This window comes from Bos mutus, chromosome 3, assembly GCF_027580195.1.
Source record: "Bos mutus isolate GX-2022 chromosome 3, NWIPB_WYAK_1.1, whole genome shotgun sequence".
Classification (NCBI taxonomy): domain Eukaryota; kingdom Metazoa; phylum Chordata; class Mammalia; order Artiodactyla; family Bovidae; genus Bos; species Bos mutus.
In genome coordinates this window covers 6,012,202-6,036,909 of record NC_091619.1, presented here as the reverse complement: position 1 = coordinate 6,036,909, position 24,708 = coordinate 6,012,202, and the positions used below count along the sequence as shown (strand labels likewise).

Below are 24,708 nucleotides of genomic sequence, written 5' to 3'. Positions count from 1 at the left end.
TCATCTGTCTGATTCAGAATGAGAGACATAGGTCTGCTTTCCTTTTCACTAGGCCAGGAAAACAGGCACCAACATTCCCAGCATTTCTGCCTCAAGTTTCCAATCTGCCTCTGAAATTCTATAGGCTAGTGTGGTTTTTAGACCCATAGAACCTAGAGAAAACCTCCCAGGTTTAGGGGTGCTCCTCCAGTGAAGATGAGCAGAGATTTGCTTTTGAACAATTCCTAGGAGTAGAACCAGCACTTATGATAATTACAGACAGATATATTATAACCTTCATTTATAGATGTGACGGAGAAGGCAATGGCACCCCACTCCAGTACTCTTGCCTGGAGAATCCCATGGGCGGAGGAGTCTGGTGGGCTGCAGTCCATGGGGTCGCTAGGAGTCGGACACGACTAAGCGAGTTCACTTTCACTTTCACTTTTCACTTTCATGCCTTGGAGAAGGAAACGGCAACCCACTCCAGTGTTCTTGCCTGGAGAATCCTAGGGACGGGGGAGCCTGGTGGGCTGCCGTCTATGGGGTCGCACAGAGTTGGACACGACTAAAGTGACTTAGCTTAGCTTATAGATGTGAGAATAAGGTTTGAAGACATTAGGTAAATTCCCCAAGGTAACACAGCTAACAAGGTCAGGATTGTAACTCAAAACCAGGTTTGCCCTACTCCAAAGCTCAAGTTTTTAACCACATCACATGATGCTCCTGTTAGAAAGGAAATCAGCCCCCTCATGACATAGCAAGACCCACAGCTTCACAGAAATGGTCTTACAAAAGAGACAAACTATCCTTAACTGTAAGCTAAGGAGTTTACTAACCCAATATTGTAAAAACGTAAAATTAAAATTCTTCAGAAAATCATCCCTTAGCTACATGCAAAGGAGACTAGCAGGATACCAAAACCAATATTTTATTAGATTTGGATTATTTACCTTATTTTAAGGTAAAATGCCTTATTTTAAGGTAAGATTATTTACCTTATTTTATTAGCATTTGATTAGATCAATTACTAAAATTAATTGATTTTAGTTTCCATTTATAGATTATTATTTTTTAAATTGATTAATAATTTGATATCAACTTAGCCAATAGTATTTCTAGCTCCTAGTATATACCAGGGACTTCAAGTGTTATAGATGAAGAAAACATGTTCCTTGGCCTTGATGAAGAAGATACAGTGGACATTATAAGATCTGATACATATATAACTATATATATATTTGTGTTGGTGAGATAATAAGATAGAAAAGAATAAGATGCTAAAAGAAGGAGAAATCAAGCCAGTGGAGTGTTCAGGGAAGACTTGAAGGAGGAAGAAGGCATCATTTGAGCTGACTCTTGAAATATAACTAGAATTTTGTAAAAAAAAAAAAAAAAGTAAAAAGCCTAAGAAAAAGGAACAATTTGAAAATGCAAGTTATGTGGCTGGAGGACAGGAACAGCACAATAATCAAAGCTAGAGCTGGAAGATGGCTGAGACTATAGATGCTAACAAGAGGTGAGCATGTGTGACCCAGGAAAAGCTTGGAAGAGTGGGATGGCAGGGTGAGGGAGGCTCTATGCGGCTTAACCTGGCATGTGGGGTGCTTTATAGGGGAAGGGGAGCAGAGTGGCTGATGGGAGCCTGACCTAGAACAATGACATCAGGAAGGGGAAAGAAATAATATGGAGCTATGCTAATAATTACAGTAAGAGGACTGAGCATCAGTTAGCAACTAGTTACAGCAGGAAAGAAGGAAGGAGCCAAGGAAGCCTGCATGTCCAGTCTGCAGGTGACCAAGAGCACATCACTACAAGTAATGGAACTTGGGAAAACTGGGAGAGGAATTGGTTTAAAAGGGATAATTGTGAGTTTCGGTTTGAACATAAAGAATTTGATTGCCTTTCCATGGAAACAGGCAAATACATCAAGCAGAGGAGTAGAAATCTGGGTCCAGAATTCAAGAGTTTGATTCCATCAACAGATGAATGGATAAAGAATATATATATATATATATATATATATATATATATATATAATGATGTAGTAGATAGCATCACCGACTCAACAGACATGAATCTGAGCAAACTCCAGGAGATAGTGAAGGACAGAGAAGCCTGGTGTGCTGCAGTCCACGGGGTGGCAAAGAGTTGAGCAACAACAAGAATGGAATACTAACACTATGGGTTCGGTCATTAAAAAAAAAAAAAAATTGCCAATTGCAGCAACATGAACGTACTTGGAGAGCATTAAGTGAAATGTCAGACAGAGAAGGACAAATACTGCCAGGTATCACTTATATGGGAAATCTAAAAAGTAAAACCAGTGAACATAAGAAAAAAGCAGACTCACAGACACAGAGATCAAACTAGTGGTTACCAGTGGGGAGAGGGACGGACCACATAGGGGTAGGGGATTAAGAGGTACAAATTATTAGGTACAAAATAAGCTGGGCCTCCCAGATGGCTTAGGGGTAAAGAACTCACCTGCTGATGCAGGAAACAAGAGTTTGATCCCTGGGTCAGGAAGATACACTGGAGAAGGAAATGGCAACCCACTCCAGTATTCTTGCTGGGAAATCCCATGGATGGAGGAGCCTGGTAAGCTACAGTCCATGGGGTTTCAAAAGGATTGGAAATGGCTGAGCAACTAAATAATAACATAAAATAAGCTACAGGGATATATTGTATAATGTGGGAAATATTGCCAATATTTTTATAATAACTATAGATGGACCATAATATTTAACGACTGTGAATGACTATTGTATACCTGTACCTTATACAATATTGTGCATCATCTATACCTCAGTTTAAATAAACAAATGAGGGAGTTTGATGTTATAGATTCATATTTGAACATCAAGTACATAAAGGCAATAACTGAAGTCTGAGGCAGATGAAATGATCTGGGAAGAAGGAAGAGAAGAAAACTGAAGACAGAGCCCTGGGGCTCATCTGCGCTAAGTAATGAAAGAAGGTCTCTGCTTTCCCTACCACGCTCCAGGTAAGAGCCAAGACGACTTGACCAACAGTTCCTCTTCACAAGACGTCAGGACTCCCTGATCTAACCCAGCTTCCTAAGTTCACAGATGAAGAAAACTCAGGCCCAGATGGTTAACTGATTTACCCAAAGCCTCACAGCTGCTTATCAGCAAAACTGAGACAAGATGGACTAAGTGACTGTTAGGAATTAACCCAGAGAAGGCAATGGCACCCCACTCCAGTACTCTTGCCTAGAAAATCCCATGGACAGAGGAGCCTGGAAGGCTGAAGTCCATGTGATCGCTGAGGGTCGGACAGGACAGAGCGACTTCACTTTCACTTTTCACTTTCATGCATTGGAGAAGGAAATGGCAACCCACTCCAGTGTTCTCGCCTGGAGAATCCCAGGGACGGGGGAGGCTGGTGGGCTGCCGTCTATGGGGTCACACAGAGTCGGACACGACTGAAGCGACTTAGCAGCAGCAGCAGGAATTAACCTCGCCTTAGCCATTGGATAAGTGTGTGTGCCCCACCTGACATGCTTGGATTCCGAGAAGCCTGGGAGCAAACCAGAAGCTTCGTTCACCTCTGCTCCGCCTGCCCACTCTGCGATGGTGCCCAACCACATAATCAGCGCAGGGCTCAAACCACCTCTCACTCATCCTGCTGCCACCATCCCACCACTGTCTCTGCCACCAGCATTATTACAGCGTAGAAAAACCAGATTATTTTCCTCCTCTGCATATGCACACGACCACAGACTTTGGAGTTGTAAGAACTGAAGGATTCATCTAGTATTAGTATAACCTCTGTGCAAACAGACCCAAAGTAGTTCAATACCAGATGATCAGTCAGTAGTAGACCCCTGACTAAAATTCCAAACTCTTTTTTTCTTTCCATTACACTACCAACCTTAAGTGCAAGAGACTTATTTTTTAAACATTCCTTTATTTCTTTGACTGCACTGGATCCTAATTGAGGCACATGGACTCTTAGTTGCATCATGTGGGATCTAGCTCCCCCGCCAAGGATCAAACCCAGGCCCCCAGCTTTGGGGGCATAGTCTTAGCCACTGAACCATCAGAGAAGTCTCAAGAGACTTATTTTTAAGACAAACTTTCTTGTCTCCGATCTCTTGAAATGTGTCCTATGTAGCCGTTTCCCCTCAAGATGCTTCTTGAAGAAAAGAAAGAGCTCCATGATCCAAATGCTCATTGAGTGTTTATACGCTACTTTTCTCTCAGAAGGTCAAAATGCTCATTTCCATATTATAGACCTTGGGAAGTCCTTGCAGTAAACAAACCTGCTTAATTCTCTAAGAATAGTTTCCCAAACTTATTAAGCCGCAGAACTCTGGCCCTTGCCCTCCCCTATTGTTTTCTATTTAAAAACCCACAAGTTTCCAAGGATTGTGCTTTGGGAAGTACCACGTTTGTCCAATGAGCCAGATTTCCTTCATTAGGTCCCAACAGAAGTGCCCGTCCTGAGAGGTTCTCCCGGTGGGAACCCAGCTGGGGAGGGATGAGAGACAGAGAAGGAAAAGGAAGCAACCGCGAGCCCAGCCTCCTCCAGGGCCATCTGCTCTGCCGGCGTCAAAGGGCATTTGAAAAACTTGGACTCAGGATCCTGGCTAGAAGCTTAAGGCACTTTTCTCCAGCCTAAAGTTCTTGTGGGAAGATGGGTCTCTAGGTTCTCACACACTCCACAGCAGTTAGTGTGGGAGCTTCACCCTGCTTCTACCCCACCATTAGTAGCAATACCATCTCACTGGTGTCCTTCAGGTTACACCCACGGCAGCCCTACCTTGTCCTGGCTCCTTCTGCCATCTTGGTCCAAACCTGGTCGCTTCACATCTGGAGGACTGAGAAGAGCCTTTGGATAACTCTCCCTGGCTTAACTCCTCCCCTGCGATTTCCCTGACATGCTGCAGTGACATTAATCTTAAACAACACTGCACTTGCTATAAGATAAAGGAAAATGTTCAAAATTCCGCAACTCCCCTTAATGTAATAAAACACAGCTATGCAAGGCTCCCCAGTACAAATTTCCCACCACCCCAGGCTTACATCCTCACTGTTCCAAGCCGGCTGATCCTAAGCACTCTGACAGCCAAGCCTCTGCTTTTCCTGTTCTTTGCTTCCTGTCTGTCTAATTCCATCCAATTCTTACACCACTTATAGCATCCAGCTCCAGTCCCCTGACAATACAACCTCTTCCCTGCGTTTTAGCGTTTGCAGACACTGAGCAACTAGCCCCACATTTCCTTTACTGTTTCCTGAATTTTCTAACTGATAATAAACTCAGGAAGAGAAAAGACTGTGCCTTATGACATTCAAGTCACTTAGTAACTACTCAACAAAAAAAATTTTTTTTTGCTTAATAAAGGAATAAATCCATGTAGACCTCAGAACCACGAGTTAAGCAGAACTCTTGGAAAATGCCTACAAACACTGTAGGAAAATGAGCCCCTTTCTGGGCCTCAAAGTCATTTACACTTTTCTATTGATCTTAGTTTTAGGAAAGGGGAAGAAGATTGATTCTATCTCACCATGGGGCACCTGGCAAGTTTTAATTCTTTTTTTTTATAGACAGAGCTATGCTTTCTGCCCCTTCTCATAGGCTCCTTGCCGTGTTGGCCTCCAAGAGAGAGTCTAGACTGAGTACATTAAGTGATATTTAAACATGTATCTCTAAATTTTCCAAGGGTCTGGCCAAAAGAATGTTCTTTCCAAGAACATATTCTCTATTGACAATTGTTCCTTCTTTCTTTCATTCTTTGAATTTAGTGAGTCCTTGAGATAGAAGGATGGATAAAAAACAATCATGGGCCACGAAGCACCCACAGTCAAATGCAGTTTTACTCTAAATGGAGGCAAAGGAACACCTGCAACAGAATCAATCACCTGAGGGAGGCTGCTAAAAACACAGGTTCCCTGGACACTATGCAGAAAATGTTTCATCTATCAAGTTTTAAGGGCTTCCCCAGTGGCTCAGTGGTAAAGAATCTGCCTGCAATGCAGGAGACGCAGCTTCAATCCCTAGGTCAGGAAGATCCCCTGGAGGCAGGCATGGCAACCCATTCCAGTATTCTTGCCTGGAGAATCCCATGGACAGAGGAGTCCGGCGGGCTACATAGTCCATAGAGTCACAGAGAGTCAGACACAACTGAAGGGACTTAGCATGCATGTATTTTAAGTTTTGAGTGGAGCCTGGGCTCTGTATTTTTAAGAAGCACTGCAGATGATTCTGATCCATACTGAAGTTTGAGACTAACTGGCTCAACGGAAAAGACAAGGATATCAGGAGGCAACTATAAAACAGGGATGCCTACTTGCAAAAAAAAAAGTGAGATTCACAGGTTCAAGAAGAGTAACCAAGTAGTGGTAAAAAGTGAGGTGCTTCAGTGGGAAAGACCTAGGCTCCAATTCTTATTCTGCTACTTATTAGTATTTGCTATGTGAGTGAGCCTCTCTTAGTGTCTTGTGTTCTCATGTATAACATAGGAAAGATACCCACCTCACACAATTATAAGGTTTTGATGAGATAATGTATATAAAGTGCTTAATATAAATCTTGGTATAAAATAAGCACTCACAGCTAACTTGTCATAATGTTTTTGATTATTAGTAAAATTTAAACAGGACATCAGAAAGGCTTTCTTGGGGGAAAAAAATGTAGCTTGAATTTACTTTTAGAGTAGAGTCTCTCCAAGTACAAATATATTCTTTCAGACCATGACATTTGTAGAATTTTTTAAATTTTATATCTTCGATTCTATAATTTGGAACTTTTCATGCTAGTGGTAACAAAGTGATTTCAGGGCCTGCCTTTTCATCTGGGTTTATGATTGTCCAAATGCCAGATGAAAGCCAGCTCAAGTCAAGAGCCAATCTAGAAACTGAGGAAACGGTGGGAGAATTGAGTCGCCAGGTGGCACAGGGCAGTTGAATCTGCTCAGCCATTGCGGTCAGTGCCATGTTCCTGCAGTGAGCAGATGTGTGACATGAACTCTGACTCTACATACCAGTGCCTACAAGTTTATAAGCAGAAATCTGAAGCACAGACACAAAAAGCACAATGGTTCTGTCACTGATTCTAGTAATAGTCAGATTAGATAGCAATTTATCATCCCCATGCTAACTCTATCTTCAAGAGAATAGACACTTTAACAAATATCTAATGATACAAAATTAAAATTAACATTGGAACACTGCCTACCGGCAGAGACTTGGTTAAGTAAATATGAGGTCTGATTTTCCCAAATGCATAAACCCTTGAGGCTATTAATAACAATATGTTTAATACACTCTAATAAGCATTTTCTGCATGAGTATTAATTACATTTAAACAACAGTCCCAAATTAAACATAGACCAGGCCCTGAGGCTACATGTGTCCACTCTATCTTTAAACCCCACTGCTGCTGCTGCTGCTGCTAAGTCGCTTCAGTTGTGTCTGACTCTGTGCAACCCCAGAGATGGCAACCCACCAGGCTCCCCCGTCCCCGGGATTCTCTAGGCAAGAACACTGGAGTGGGTTGCCATTGCCTTCTCCAATGCACGAAAGTGAAAAGTGAAGTCGCTCAGTTGTATCCGACTCTTAGCGACCCTATGGACTGAAGCCTACCAGGCTCCTCCATCCATGGGATTTGCCAAGCAAGAGTACTGGAGTGGGGTGCCATTGCCCTCTCCATTTAAACCCCACACTAGCGGTTAGTTTCAACAAACCACATCATCTCACGCATTAAAATAACGTTTAATTATTTTATTGAGTTTATAGCTATATTTGACTTCACTTAAAACTTTGCTTCAGCTTTATAGTTGCAGAAAAACTCCTCCCACAGACGGAGGCATCTGGTGGGCTGCAGTCTATGGGGTCTCAAAGAGTCAGGCACGACTGAGCAACTTCACTTTCACTTTTCACTTTCCTACATCGGAGAAGGAAATGGCAACCCACTCCAGTGCTCTTGCCTAGAGAACCCCAGGGACCAGGGAGCCTGGTGGGCTGCAGTCTATGGGGTCACACAGAGTCAGACACGACTGAAGCGACTTAGTAGCAGCAGCAGCTGTGTCCAAATAATTGATCATCCTGAGAAGCTGAAAAAAACTTATCTATAAAGTAGGTGCACATGTTGTTCAGGTGTGAGTACTTAGATAATCCGGAGGGATATTTTTTAGACTGCTGAGTCTGTTCTGTGCCCCTGCCTTTCCACCAAAGGAAGCAGCAGAGGATGTGCTCCTTCCCAGCAACCCCACTGCTGGGCATACACACCGGGGAAACCAAAATTGAAAGAGACACATGTACCCCAGCATTCACTGAAGCACTGTTTTCAATACCTAGGACATGGAAGCAACTTAGATGGCCATCAGCAGGTGAATGGATAAGGAAGTTGTGGTATGTATACACAATGGAATATTACTCAGCTATGAAAAGGAATTCATTTGAGTCCATTCTGATGAGGTAGATGAACCTGGAGCCTATTATACAGAGCAAAATAAGTCAGAAAGAGAAAGACAAATACTGTATATTAATGCATACATATGAAATTTAGAAAGATGGTACCAACGATCCTACATGCAGGGCAGCAAAGGAGACACAGATGTAAAGAACAGACTTTTGGACTCAGTGGGAGAAGGTGAGGGTGGAATGATTTGAGAGAATAGCTTTGAAATATGTACATCGCCATACGTGAAATAGATGACCAGTGTAATGCATGAAGCAGGGCACCCAAAGCCAGTGCTCTGACAACCCAGAGGGATAGGGTGGGGAGGGACGTGGGAGGGTGGTTCAGGATGGGGGGGACACATGTATACCTGCAACTGATTCATGTTGATGTAATGCAAAAACCCATCCCAATATTGTAATTATCCTCCAATTAAAATAAATTAATTTTTAAAAAGAGGAAAAAAAGAAACCCATGACTAAAAGCATCCCTGCAGGATGGCTGGTTCCTACATCTTCAGCAGTGGTCTCATTACCTTCCCAGTGGCTCCTATATCAGCATCAGCAAAGCTACTATGGTGTGGGGAGGGAAGGGGGAGGATAGTACTTCTTTGAATGTGAATACCTTACACTTAAGACCATTTACCTGGCCTTAAGAAGTGTGGTTAGTGGTGAGGGTGGGGATTATTAAATTCTAATTAAAGGAAATCACATGAATCTAGATATCCCATTGCTTTGTCACCACTCTCACCTAATCTTAATTTATCCGCTAGAAAGTATATTTAACACCCCATGATCAATGAGTGGATTATTTTCCCCCAATATGTATTATTGAATCATGCAGTGGTAACTATTGGGTTGGGCAATATTTTGGGTTTTCTGTAACATCTTACAGAAAAACCCTGAATGAACTTTTTGACCAACCCAATATAATAATTTTCTCATTGTAAGGATGGATTTGGAGATATTTATGAAGAGCATCAGAGTACTTCTCCTAGGAGCTCCGAGGAATGGTGGCCCAATAGATTTGGGAGCAAGTTTGGTGTGATCACTGACCTAGAGCCAGACATCCTGGAATGTGAAGTCAAGTGGGCCTTAGGAAGCATCACTACGAACAAAGCTAGTGGAGGTGGTGGAATTCCAGTTGAGCTATTTCAAATCCTAAAAGATGATGCTGTGAAAGTGCTGCACTCAATATGCCAGCAAATTTGGAAAACTCAGCAGTGGCCACAGGACTGGAAAAGGTCAGTTTTCATTCCAATCCCAAAGAAAGGCAATGCCAAAGAATGCTCAAACTACTGCACAATTGCTCTCATCTCACATGCTAGTAAAGTAATGCTCAAAATTCTCCAAGCCAGGCTTCAGCAATACGTGAACCGTGAACTTCCTGATGTTCAAGCTGGTTTTAGAAAGGCAGAGGAACCAGAGATCAAATTGCCAACATCTACTGGATCATCGAAAAAGCAAGAGAGTTCCAGAAAAACATCTCTTTCTGTTTATTGACTATGCCAAAGCCTTTGACTGTGTGGATCACAATAAACTGTGGAAAATTCTGAAAGAGATGGGAATACCAGACCGCCTGATCTGCCTCTCGAGAAATTTGTATGCAGGTCAGGAAGCAACAGTTAGAACTGGACATGGAACAAGAGACTGGTTTCAAATAGAAAAAGAGTATGTCAAGGCTGTATATTGTCACCCTGCTTATTTAACTTATATGCAGAGTACATCATGAGAAACGCTGGGCTGGAAGAAACACAAGCTGGAATCAAGATTGCTGGGAGAAATATCAATAACCTCAGATATGCAGATGACACCACCCTTATGGCAGAAAGTGAAGAGGAACTAAAAAGCTTCTTGATGAAAGTGAAGTGGAGAGTGAAAAACTTGGCTTAAAGCTCAATCAACATTCCGAAAACGAAGATCATGGGATCTGGTCCCATCACTTCATGGGAAATAGATGGGGAAACAGTGGAAACAGTGTCACACTTTATTTTTGGGGGCTCCAAAATCACTGCAGATGGTGACCACAGCCATGAAATTAAAAGATGCTTACTCCTTGGAAGGAAAGTTATGACCAACCAAGATAGCATATTCAAAAGCAGAGACATTACTTTGCCAACAAAGGTCCGTCTAGTCAAGGCTATGGTTTTCCCAGTGGTCATGTATGGATGTGAGAGTTGGACTGTGAAGAAAGCTGAGCACCGAAGAATTGATGCTTTTGAACTGTGGTGTTGGAGAAGACTCTTGAGAGTCCCTTGGACTGCAAGGAGATTCAACCAGTCCATTCTGAAGGAGATCAGCCCTGGGATTTCTTTGAAAGGAATGATGTTAAAGCTGAAACTCCAGTACTTTGGCCACCTCACACGAAGAGTTGACTCATTGGAAAAGACTCTGATGCTGGGAGGGATTGGGGGCAGGAGGAGAAGGGGACAACAGAGGATGAGATGGCTGGATGGCATCACTGACTCAATGGATGGGAGTCTGAGTGAACTCCGGGAGTTGGTGATGGACAGGGAGGCCTGGCGTGCTGTGATTCATGGGGTCACAAAGAGTCAGACAAGACTGAGCGACTGAACTGAACTGAACTGTGGCTGACAATAGCTTCTGTTCCTACAAAGGGCTGGATTCAGACGTTTAGGAGACCCAAGCACTGAAAATATAACACCTTCCCTACTCCCACCTCACCAAGTACTCCGTTATAAAAAATAATACTCAATGTAACATGAAGTATAAGAACATTCAGTGAAGTTCCGATTTTTTTCATGATGATTGTTTCAATACTTTTTTGGAAACCAAATTTCTATTTATATCTGAAAGAATTTGGAGATGCCCCTGCTAGTGCCTTAAACACCTTCATGTAAAGCAACATTGTAAGTGAATCCAGGGTCCTCACTTCCATCATTTCACTTGAAACCAGGGCTCATTTGTTGCATAGTCTGCTGATAACAAAGATGGAGTCTTTTTTTGTGTTGAACTCTTTCTTCCTATGTACTGCCCAAGAACTTCTTCACCAGCCTTCTCTTTGCCCTAACCTACCCAACTCAAATAAAGACTTAGATCTAAAAAATCTGAAATTCCTTTCAATATCCGTACTACTTAGTAAATTAGGGCTAGAAATTAGAATTTATGCCCTATTTAAAGCAATGTTCCTTTTTTTTTTTTCTCTCCTATATTACTTCTGCCCAAGGCAAGAAGGAACTGGATGTAGGATCACCAGGAAATGCAGAGTTATTGAAGTTTACATATGTATATAGGATAAAGTAGCCATCCTGAGATCTTTGACAAAACATGTTTTGTAAATGCTGGCAACTACTTGTCAACTGGAAAATGAAAATGGGGAGCACCTGGGAGCCCAGAGGTGGTCCTTCCTCCAGCTAAGCAAAAGGCACAGGACAGCCCCCTTTTTCCAGAGGGCATGGGGCTCCTGTGGATCTAGGAGGGGGAAGAAGTTAGCACCCTAAGTCATAAAAATGAAAGAGGTGAGTAAACATCAGGGAGTTGTGAAAGGGAAACAATGGGAAGAGCATCAATCATCTTTTATCCTGCAAAGCCAAGTCTGTCACCAAAAACACAGCAAAAGGATAAGAAAGTAACTTTTCACACTCCGCTGAGGTATCCCCATAAGTCTAGAATTTACATCTTAGCTTGACATTCAAGTTTGACATCTCTTTGGTAATGAATGGCTGACCAAAATGCTTAGAAAACTCTTCACCTCCAAACATAATATTAAGTAACAGTTAATTTACTCTTCACATACCACTAACTAATCAAATGAGAATTTTTAGGGAAAAGTAAAAGGAAAGCACTTCTATTATCAGAGGTATGAACACACCAGCGAGGAAAGAAGCATGATGAGGAAGACATCAGCTCTGCACATGGTCAAACCAAGAGAAACCAAATCTGGAACTGTACCCTGAAACCTAGAATGACAATCATCACTCTCTGGGAATAACCATTTTCTATTTATTGCTTACAGGAAAACAGCCCTGTGTGAATTATATACCCAATACCCACTCCAGTATTCTGGCCTGGAGAATTCCATGGACCATACAGTCCATGGGATTGCAAAGAGTCAGACACGACTGAACAACTTTCACTTCACACTCACACAAAGTATTCAGATGTCAGCTTACATCTTACTCCACATTTGTGCTCATGAAGACTTTACTGCCTTCAATTTTCACAACTAAAAGAAGCAGGATCTGAACCCAGCGCTTCTGATAGCAGTCTCAGTGCTTACACCATTTCTCCATGACCTGCTCTCTTCCATGTTTTGAAGTTATGAGTAAAGTTGCCATAATCATCTGTATTTAGATTTCTGTGTAAACATAAGTTCTCAATTTGTTTGGGTAAATACCAAGGAGCATGATTTCTGGGTCACTCATATGAATATGTCGATTTCTGTGAAAAACTGCCAAAGTGGCTGTGCAATTTTATATTTCCAGCAGCAGTGAATAAAAGTTATCACTGCTTTCTTCAGCACCAGTATGGGGTGCTATCAGTGCTCTGGATTTCGGCCATTCTAACAGGTACTGTAATGATAATTCATTGTTGAAATGATAATTTATTGTTGTCTTAATTTGAAATTTCCTGGTGACATACAATGCTAAGCATTGTTTCATGTCTACTGTGGCTTCGCTGGTAAAGAATCCTCCTGCAATGCAGGAGACGTGGGTTCGATCCTTGTTTTGGGAAAATCCCCTGGAGAAGGGAACGGCTACCCACTCCAGTATTCTTGCCTGGAGAATCCAATGGATTATATAGCATGGGGTCGCAAAGAGTTGGACTCAGCAACACGACTGAGCAACTATCACTTTCACTGCGATCTGTGGGCTTCTCTGGTGGCTCAGGTGGTAAAGAATCTGCCCACAATGCTGGAGACCTGGGTTCAGTCCCTGGATGGGGAAGATCCCCTGGAGAAAGGAGTGGCAACCCTCTCCAGTATTCTTGCCTGGAAAATCCTATGGACAGAAGAGCCTGGCAGGCTACCGTCCATGAGGTCGCAAAGAGTTGGACATGACTGAGTGACTAACACTTTTTGCCATTTGTATATCTTCTTTGGTGAGCTGTCTGTTCATTTCTTTTGCTCATTTTCTTATTGTTGAATTTGAAGAGTCCCTTACACATTTTAGGTAACTGTCCTCTATTGGATATGTCTTTCGCAAATATTTTCTCCCAATCCATGTCTTGTAGTCTCATTGTCTTGATACTAGCTTTCACAGAGCAAAAAATTTTCATTCTAATGAAGTCCACTTTATCAATTTTTTCTTTCAAGGATTGTACCTTTGGTGTTGAAATGTCATCACCATACCCAATGTCACCTAGGTTTTCTCCTATGTTATGTTATAGTTTTCTGGTTTCTCATTTTATATTTAGGTTCATGATCTATTTTTAGTTCATTCTTGTGAAGGACAGAAGGTGTGAGTCTAGATTTGTTTTGGTTTTGGGGTTTTCTTTTGCATGTTCAATTATTCCAGCACCATTTGGTGAAAAGACTATCTTTCTCCATTGTACTGCCTTTTTTTCTTTGCAAAAAAACAGTTGGCTATATTTACGTGGATTTATTTCTAAGCTCTCTAGTCTGTTCTATTGATCTACTTATCTTTTTTTTTCAGCAATACCACACTGTCTTAATTACTGTAACTCTATAGTAAAGTCTTAAAATCGGGTAACATCAGTCCTCTGACTTTGTTCTTCTCCAGGAGGAGAAGGGGATGACAGAGGATGAGATGGCTGGATGGCATCACCAACTTGATGGACATGAGTTTGAGTGAACTCCGGGAGTTGGTGATGGACAGGGAAGCCTGGCGTGCTGTAATTCATGGGGTTGCAAAGAGTTGGACACGACTGAGCGACTGAACTAAACTGAACTGAATATTGTGCTGATTACTCTGGATCTTTTGCCTCTCCTTATAAATTTTAGAATCAGTTTTGTGATAGTCACAAAATAACTTACTGGGATTTTTACTAGGATTAGGATCTATTTATAATTTCCTTTGATATTATTTTAACATTTTATCTCAATTTTAAAAATCTCTCTAGTGTACGCATTCTAAAAGTAGAACTACACCTGTCTGAGGAATAATTAGCTATTCTTAAGTAATATTTTATTTATTTATTTATTTATTTACTTATTTGAAGGATAATTGCTTTACAATATTGTGTTGGTTTATACCAACATTATATATGTGTTGGTTGCCATATATCAACATGAGTCAGCCACAGTACTCCTGAGTAACTTTAACTCCCACTGCTCTCTTCTTTAGGTCCACTTGTTCCCCAGGCTCTCAAGAGAGTACATCCTAAAGAACCAACCCCAGCAGGCTTTGTATACTTCACCACTCCTCTAAACTTCATATGCCTCTGGGAAATCACAGTCCTGCAAGGCCTTTTGTTGGTATAGCTCCCGTAGGGCCTTCCAAGACAATCTTGCACACAGTAAATTTTGCTGGATTTGCTACTATGAACAGTGTTCAAAAGGCATTTGGACCAACCATCTCCATAGGCATAGTGCTTTCCTGCTTACAAAGTTCCTACACAGTATCTTCTCTGAACCTAAAGGAAGGGATAAAGACACATGAGGAAAATAGATGAGGAAATTGAGGAACACTGAAGTTAAAAGCCTTGAGGTAAAAAAAAACCTAGAAAATGATGGTGCTGAGATCAAAACTTACTACATATTTGCCTCACTACCTTTTGCACACAAGGTTCTATTCTTCAGAAGCCCTCCCGGTTATACCCCCGCCCTGGAGTACACAGCAATATGTTTGAGCAGTAGGTCCCAGACACTCTCCTCAAACATTTTTGGAAGGTCTCATTAAGCACAAAGCACAAGCCACAGACAGTTGAGTGAGTGAATACATTAAAGACAATTCTGATCTCCAGGAGAAGCCCAGCTGAACCCAGGAGCTTCGAAGTAAGTCTAAACCCCTCTTAGAATCTCTCTGACTTTTCATTGCTCTTCCAGGCCTCAGGGATACTTGGGCTAGCTCAAACCTAACCTTTCTCAGTCCTTAGAGACCAAGATGAGAGTCCAGCTAACAAGTAGTGTGCATGCTCAGTCATTTCAGTCGTGTCCGACTCTCTGCGACCGCATGGACTGTAGCCCACCAGGTTCCTCTGTCCATGGGATTTTCCAGGCAAGAATACTGGAGTGGGTTGCCATTTCCTTCTCCATGGGATCTTCCTGACCCAGGGATCGAACCTGGGTCTCCCGCATTGCAGGCAGACTCTTTACCATCTGGGCCACCAGGGAAGCCCCAGGTAATAAGTAGACAATCTGCCAAATTCTGGGACCTCTGTTGCTTGGAGAATTACAGAACTTGGAAATATCTAGTAGTTCTATGCACAATAGAAAGCAAAAAATAAGAAAACCAAAATAAGAAGAGAATTATTTTCAACCAAATCATATCTGAATAACACAGTATCAACCATAACATGTCCAAATGCAAGCAAATAAAATTAAAAGAGATGGAGAAAGTTTAGAGAGACCATCACTTTAGCCATTAGGTGATTGTTTTTTTACTGACTATCCTTGGACAGGCATCTGGACATCTTGGTTCCTCTGTTAAGCTATTGTTATTAGAAAATGTTAAGCAAAGTGTGTTATACTCAGAAGTAGTCAATAAAAGCTTGCTAAATTGAATTAAACACAGAAAATACAGTTGAATTGTTGTGGGAACCCAAAGCAATCAGGGAGATAAACAGGTTAGAAACCACTGAGAAATGTAGCCAGATGGGGAAAATGGATAAGACTTGGGCATTAGAAGCAGGAAGGGGAATTGTAGTGAACATCAGTCCAGGCCAGTCTTCCCTCCGGTGGTCCCTCCAGCTTGGAGCCCTTGGTGGGACAAGTGAGCTACTGGATGACTACTCCAGAAGCACAAAATTTGATTTCTCCTTTGTTAACTCATCTCTCCCTTTCCTAAATGCATTTAGTTATGATAGCACTAGCAATTGTGACCCATACTATTTTACACTGCCCTTTAAATCTTTCCATCATAATAGGATTATCTGTCCAATATATTATATATTTTATCCCTCCTTCCCTACCTGTCCCAAGGTGCCAACTCTTTTTTCCTTCAGGTGTTGCACAGACCCCTAACCAAGTAATCCACTCTTGTGCTTAATTCCCTGTAAAGATAGCATTATGCACAAGTCTGTTTTGACCATTAAGGGAAAGGTTGGGGAAAAGTGAGGTAAGGGTGCATAAGGGAGTGGGGACAAGGAAATGAACTAACAGTTGTCTTTTCAAATCGAAGAGGACAAGTTTCCAACAGATTACATCCATGCTGCTTCCCAGGTGGCACCACTGGTAAAGAACCTGCCTGCCAATGCAGGAGACATAAGAGATTTGGTTCGATCCCTGGGTCGGGAAGATCTCCTGGAGGAGGGCATGGCATGGCATGGCCACTGCAGTATTCTTGCCTGGAGAATCCATGGACAGAGGAGCCTGGCGGGCTACCATGCATGGGGTCGCAAAAAGTCAGACAGACTGAAACAGCTTAGCACACACCCACATAGTGAAATGAAAGAGATCTATCCAAGATAACAGTCTCCATGATTCATACATGATGGGCTTTTAGACCACAGAGTATTGAAGATTCCACCAGAAAAAGTAAGAGAAGTGAGCATTCCCTTACTCGGACCATCTACTGTGTGCTGCTGCTGCTGCTAAGTCGCTTCAGTCGTGTCCGACTCTGTGCGACCCCAGAGATGGCAGCCCACCAGGCTCCCCCGTCCCTGGGATTCTCCAAGCAAGAACACTGGAGTGGGTTGCCATTTCCTTCTCCAATGCGTGAAAGTGAAGTCGCTTAGTCGTGTCCGACTCTTAGCAACCCCATGGACTGCAGCCTTCCAGGCTCCTCCGTCCATGGGATTTTCCAGGCAAGAGTACTGGAGTGGGGTGCCATTTCCTTCTCCGCATCTACTGTGTATGAGGCTGTATGTCGGCCTCTTTGCAAATCTAATGGCACGTATTTTGTATAACAAACCTATGAGACAAGAAAAATGAGACCTGAAGATGTTAAATATTTTGCCCAAGTTTACATGGCTAGTAAGTGGTGGCAAAACCAGAATTTAAACCCATGTCCTTTCCACTGCAAAAGTACTTTGAGAAGTATTATCTGTAGAAGGGGATTTTGCTCAGTGAATGTTGTTGCCTGGAAGAATGTCGTTGGACTGAGGATATGGGAAAATAACTGAGCTGAACAAGCCAAAGCAGCAGTGCCATACTAATAATACAAACAACCATCATCAGCATCACGTATTAGCTACGTGCCAAATGCTATGCTATATACTCACAAGTGGCATCTGTAATACCCATTCGATGGGAGTTACCAGCCTTACTTTACCATATAGGAAACTGAGAGAGTTTAAGCAACTTGCGCAGGGTCACAAGGTCAGTGAGTACAGAGCTGGGAGTGGAAATCGGGTCTGTCTGACTTCACAACAGAAAGAGTTCACAGCCTAGACAAGTGGTCCACATAAGGGGAAAAGGCAGATTGTGGACATTTTGAGGTGGTCTTGACCGAGCTCAAAGCAGTCAGCTAGAGGAAAGAGGCATGCCCACCAGAGAAGGGAGGCACTGGCCGCTAAATTCTTGACAGCACACCAGGGTGGGGCCGTCCTATAAAGGAGGTCCTCACTTCACGCTGAGGAGTGACTGAGAAGACAGACTTGGAGAGTTATCAGCAGAGATTCAGGTTGGACTCACGTGGGAAACACTTCAAAGTGCTCATTTCCACCTTCAGCTACTCTTACTTAACTGATCCTTAAGGTCCACTCAAAATTCCTAACATAGTGGTAAGCAACCCACATTGTGGACGGTTGCTGAATTCAGAGACTTTCTGGGAGGCCTGGGGATGCTGGACGCATATCTGGACCGAGTTGTCATTTTTGGGAGAAAGTCAATTCAAACACTGCACGACTTCAAACAAGGCAAGGGGCATAAAGAATCCAGTGTGTCTGTGTTGTGGGCAGGTCACCATTTATGTCAGCTGGTACACAACATCAGAAGGTCTGTGGAGGTCGGTTTTTGAGGGGCTTTAGCTTTCTGGATGCCCGGGAGACGTGCCTGAAAGTGGATCTTATAAGGGAACTTGGGAAGAAGAGTCTGAGAACTAATGCTAATTTAAAGTGGTATGACATCCACTCACTTCATTGTCTAAAATAATGCCTTTAGCCAAATCACTGTAAAATTCTGACTAGATCCCCAACCTTCTCACCTCTTTGGTTTAGACCCTAATCACCACCTCCAAAATCTAACAGTGATAATTGTTATAAAATTCACAGTGCGTACTTTAGGAATTCACAAAGCTTTCTCCCGTGTGTATTTGATATATGCATAACGGTAACAGGAGCAGAGGTGATGACATGAAATCAGTGTTTGTTGAGCACTAGATGCTAACTTAGAGTGTTTCATGTACATTATTTCAGGAAGTTTTTGTAACAGTCCTGTTGTTGGGGGAGAATGGTGTGGCATCAACACACAGAGGGGTGGGAGGCACTCTAATACTGTAGTGTGCCTATTAAAATGTAATCATGAGCTTCCTTGGTGGTTCAGTGGAGGGGAGTCCAGCTGCCAGTGCAGAAGACATGGGTTCGATCCCTGGCCCAGGAGGACCCCACATGCTGTGGGGCATCTAAGCCCATGTCCCACAACTGTTGAGCCCGTGCTCTAGAGCCCGGGAACCATAACTACTGAGCCCACGTGTCCTAGAGCCCTTGCTCCCAAACAAGAGAAGCCACCACAATGAGAAAAGCCTGCACACGGCAATTAGAGAGGAGCCTTTGATCACCGCAACAGCCGGTGCAGCAACGAAGGCCTGGCACAGCCAAAAATAATAAATAAATAATACGGATCTTTAAAAAACGTAATGATATGAAATGATCTGGACTAGATTTGTTACATGTGATAGATAATTCATATGACTTAATGTCTGGGAAGTGATTGTATAAGAAAGGAGGCAAGCAGTGAGCTAACAGAGAGGCTAGAGGAGAGAGAGGAGGGGAGACTCCTCTGGATGAACTCCCACTCTGTGCTCAGACATTGTCTAGGAGAAGCTCACTGTTTTCCTCTACTCACACACTCACTTCCTGGAGCTGGTGCAGGCCCCACAGGTGAAGGGCTCAGACCCACAAAGGGCCCCCCAGGAGAGACACTGATTACAAGGGTCCCCAACTTACCTACAACGTCTTTCCAACTTGACTACAGATCACAGGTTGCCACAACCCATCCCCCACCTCCACCACCCCCTTTTAGATTCCATCATTTGCTAAACCAGCTCACAAAAATCAGGAAAGCACTTAATGTGTGATGTGAAGTGAAGTAAAGTGAAAGTCACTAAGTCGTGTCCGACTCTCTGTGACCCTATGGACTGTAACCTGCCAGGCTCCTCCGACCAAGGAATTCTCCAGGCCAGAATACTGGAGTGGGTAGCCATTCCCTCCTCCAGGGGGTCTTCCCAACCCAGGGATCGAACCCAGGTTTCCCGCATTGCAGGCAGATTCTTTACCATCTGAGCCACCAGGGAAGCCCATACACTTATGGGTATTTATTTATTATATATTAAAGGATATGGATTAAATGGGCCTTCCACAGTGGCTCAGCAGTAGAGAATCCACCTGCAATGCAAGAGACCAGGGTTCAATTCCTGGCTTAGGAAAATCCCCTGGAGGAGGGCATAGCAACCCACTCCAGTATTCTTGCCTGGAGAATCCTATGAACAGATGAGCCTGGTGGGTTATAGTCCAAGGAGTCGGGCATGACTGAAGCAACTGAACAGCACAGATAAACAGCCAGCCAAAGAGATACATAGTGCAAGACAGCGAAGGAGCTTCTGTCCCTGTGGGGCAGGGGTGCACCATCCTCCAAATGCATGGTTGAGTTCACCAACCCAGAAGCTCCCCAAACTTGATCGTTTGGGGATTTCCATCACGTGGGCATGATTAATCATTAACTCCATCTCCAGCCCTACTCCCCTTCCTGGAAGGCAGGAGGTAGGGCTGAGAAGCCTAAGTCTTCCTGGGCACCAGCCTCCATCCAGGAGCCCACCCAAAGTCACCTCCTTAGAAAAAAAGACAGTCCTATCACCCAGAAAATTCTGAGGGACTTAAGAGCTCTACCCTAGGAACAGGGGTCAGAAGCCAAATATTAAAACAAAAGATGCTCCTAATACTCTCATCACTTAGGAAACTGCAAGGGTTTCAGAAGCTCTGTCCCAGGAACCAGGGAAAGAAACAAATATACTTTTTCTGCATATGTCACAGACATGGATATTGTTGGAGTTACAATTTGTAGATTCTAAGTAAGAGAAACTGGGAATGCCTTCCACACTTCCCTTAACTTCAGTGTTTATAAAGCAAACAGCTCTTAACTAGAAGCAGAGGCAGGGCCTCCCCAGCACCTGCTGGGTCTCCACACCGACCCCCCGCCACCCTCATTCCCAGGACCAGAGGTATCCCTTCTGACCACAGGTACAGATGAGGGAACACGAGGAAGATCCAGGGTCAAGGAACAATCCTTAATCAGATATGAAGCTCCTGAAAAGCCATCTCCTTCGAGGAGAAAGATGTGAACTGATACTAACAGACCTTCCTTGTTCAGAGATGGTGCAGACCCAGGCAAAGGAAGCATGGTGTCCTTCAGCGCCCACCGAGCCCCTGGGTGAGGTAGTGTGACCAGGCCAGGCACCAGAGGAAAGTTTCAGACAGAAAGTCCGGAGATATCCCCTGCAAGGAGGGACTGCTTCCATTCAAAAGAGATGGGCACTAAGACAGAATTCCCCCATTGCAGCCACCCTCCCGCCAGCATCAGCAGGCGCTGCCTCACATTTCATCCCAGTGTCCAGCGTCCATTGTCACAAGAACCACGTGGGGAAGCCGTTCACAGCCTTCAGATGGCATTCATGTCCAATATCTCCTCAAACAATAATACAGAAAAGAAGTGCTATTATTCCCATATGATACATACAGAGGCCAAGGTACAGAACAGAAGATCAACTTTGCCAAGTAGTAAAAGAGAGAGCCAGAGCTTGAACTTGGGTCTTCAGAACCTAAATCCCAGGCTCTTTGCAGAACAAAGGTAAATATATACCAAACACCCAGAAGTAATGCACAGAGCTGCCCACCTGCAACCTCTTTCTGGTATCCAGACAGATAACCATCCAAGTGCGGAAGTGGCCTCTAAAAGAGGGTCCGCACGGCTCCCCTTGTCTGACATCTTCGCCCCATGGTCACCAGTCACCCACCGAGGGAAATGTGGAGTTTGACTTGGAAGTAATCAAATGTGTGTATGGAGTGGGGGAGGGGAGTGCTATTACAGAGTGAGTCAGAGCACAGAGTTTAGAGTCAGACATTCGTGAGTTTGAACCTCATTAGCTGTACTTCCTTTTGCAGCTCACTCCACTTCTCTGTTTTAAGGTCTTTATTCATAAAATAGGAATAATGTCTCCGGAACTGTGAGGATTCAGACAGATTACAGATGGAGAGAGAGCTCTGAGCATGGAGTCTGGGGTAGAACAAGCACCTGGCTTTTTTTTTTTACACACTGACACACAACCAAAGGTGACCACAGATACCATTTGCTGATGAACCACTATCGGGCATCCTCTCTTGAGGATAACTAATGTCCTTGTGGTGACTTGTTAATTAAACTGCCTCAGCCTCATGAATGTGGAGGTGTGGAGTGCAAAGAGCCCTGGGTTAGCAGGAAAGAGAACTTCGATTTCATCTGCAGCTTCACTACGAATGTTGCTGTGTGACCCTGAGTGTGTCAGTCCCACTCTGGCACTTCCACCGCTTGAGAAATGAGGGGTCATGAGGGATCTCTAAGGCTCTTTACAGACCTGACTCTCATTCCTCCAGGGAAAGGACGCAAAATGGTGCTGAAGCCCTCCTGGCCTGAGCAGTGCAAACTCCCGCCTCAAATGGCTGGCCTAAGAGCTTCAGCCACTTGGAAAAATCCTCTTTCCCCTTGGATGAGACTCTTGAACCTCAGCCAGGACTCAGAGGTCCCAACTGCAAACAGTCACAAGTCACTTGATAACAAAGGGAAAGACACCCCGGCCAGCGAGTTGGGGAAGATGAGGCTCGGCACCAACTGAAAAATACGCCAGCTAGCCCCCCACCCAGCCACCCCAAACCTCAGGGTGAAGCCACTGCTTACCCGAAGATGTCCTTCTCACCATTAAGTCTGCAACTCCCCTGAAACACCAGAAGTACTAAAAGCTGTCCTCTCCCAAACTCAGGACCCTCCAACACCACTAGTAAGTGCCGAAAACTTAGCTCTCTGCTCAGGCTTCTCCATCTCTGAAATCAGCTCTGCGATCGGCCTGTCTTGCCTGCCAACAGTTTCAACTCTACGGACGCTGTTTATTGTATCCTGCAGTTGCGATGGATTCGTTTATTTTGCCTCTGTCTTCTTTGGTTAGTAGCGCTTTATTCTTCTCTCCATAACATAAATCCAGCCTCCCCAGATGTGAAACCTTGGATTTCTCAAGCCTATGGTGACCCATTTCCTTCCCTTCCTGGCCTGACTTGAAATGAAACTCCCTTCTGCCTCCTTTTTCAAACTTTTCCTGAGACATCGGGAGAAGGATAGTTAGAGCTTTCATTTTCGGAAAAGTGAAAAAAAAATGAAGGAAGAAAAAAAATCAAAACACATAACTTACGTTCATCCAGAAGTGCACAGTTTTGGATGGAAGAAAACAGAGCTAAAATCCACTGCGTTCCCCCAACCTGAAAAGAAGAATCTGTTGTGAAACGCTTCTTTTTCCACTTTGCCGGTGGAGGAGCCCCGTGGTAGGCATACATCCACAGGCTGATGCAAGATGCCTTTGAGAGAAACCTCACATTCTGAGGATTCCTGGGAAAGCGCCAGGGATCCCAGCATCCAATATATTGCACATTTGGTTTCAATTAGGAAGGGGGTTGGGGAGGGAAGAAGGAAAGTCACCAATCAGAGCTGTTTTCTGTTTAGAGACTATTTCTTTTGACCCAAGGGACCTCGGGCAAAGCTATAATTTACAGCAAAACCCATTCATAGAAGAAAAAATATGTATAACCATAGGACAGACTTAAAGACACAGTTCCCTTCCGCCTTATCCCCACCGCATCCATCCCCAAGCCCTCCCCTTCTTCCATCTAAGATTTGGTCCCCACCCTGTGACCCCCACCTCATTTTTCTTACTTGAGCTGAAGCTATGAGCACAACTTAAGGTTTGGATTCTTCCTCCTCCAACCGAAGCTTCCAGGACAGTTGGGTCACACACATGAAGCTGATCTTTAGTGTTTTATCCATGAAAGCCCAGAGCTGAGCCCTCCCCTCAAAAGAGTTTATTTAATCCTCCCCTCCACCCCTACTACCTCCCCCACCAAAAAAAAAAAAAAAAAAGAATTAGATAGTTTGAGAGTCTAGGATTCCTTTTTTTTTCACTCAGTTCCCAGTTGATTGCTTCCTCTGAGGGTCTGTTGCTGTCCTGAATCCATGCTGCTAAATGAAAACACAAGCATTTACAAGGACTTTCTAAATTATTTTGAAACTTTTTTCCTCTTTTTTTTTTTTTTTCTATCCACTGCTGTGAAGAAGATCAGGTGAAAGGAGAGTGTAAGTGACAGGGAGGAACCCTTCCTCTGCTCTTTAAAAGAGTAACTAATAATCCTCTCCATCCATCAAGGCTCCTGGCATTAACCCTTCGGAGCCTGGATCCTTCCTTCCCAAGCACAGGCTTGGTTTTTCCTGGAGGTCTCGATGCTCTGTGAGTACAGGAAATGCAGGGTAAGCAGAGACTTAAGGTCAGCAGATCCAGAGAGAAAGGCAGATGGCAAAAGAGGTTGAGAAGACCCAACCCACCTTTGAGCAATGCTTCCTCATACAAAGACCTTCTACCTCGGGGCTCTTAAGTGATCCCCACCTCTTCCCTGTTGTACTTTGGCAGGTAATCTGGGATTGCACAGCCCCCAAGATGAGCAAGGAGAGAGGTGGGACTAACCGGAAAAGGAGAGCGGAAAGGGATCATGCAAGGACATACTCATAGTAAGTTTGAAGACCAAGATATTTCAGAAGAGGAAGGGGAAGGCAAGAGGACATCCAATTGGCATGGCCATGAGGAGTCAAGCTGCCAGTGTTAAGTCCTGAAAAGGCCTTTAAGCTCAACCAGAAAGTAGCCTTCCAAATCTGTGCTTTCCAGATGGAAGACCCGGAGAGCGATCAGAGGGCAGACACAGAGATGACTGAAGGTAGAGAACAAACACCAAGAGGAGACACTAGAACTCAGGGCATTTTACAAAGAGAAAAAACAAT

General features: G+C 43.7%; 1 protein-coding gene across 5 annotated transcripts in view; it reads right to left on the bottom strand.

Moving 5' to 3' along the window:
- DDR2 (discoidin domain receptor tyrosine kinase 2) overlaps nucleotides 1–23,709 on the bottom strand; it is a 178,879-nt gene extending 155,170 nt beyond the window's left edge. For 2 of the 5 annotated variants that reach the window (XM_070366684.1, XM_070366686.1), the window contains exon 1: nucleotides 23,078–23,272. The gene's annotated coding sequence lies outside the window, so the exon portion shown is untranslated. Of the gene's footprint in view, nucleotides 1–22,572; nucleotides 22,729–23,077; nucleotides 23,274–23,595 lie in introns of those variants that run through there. The other 3 variants (XM_070366682.1, XM_070366681.1, XM_070366683.1) reach the window with 3 other exon arrangements.
- Nucleotides 23,710–24,708: the final 999 nt, after the last annotated feature.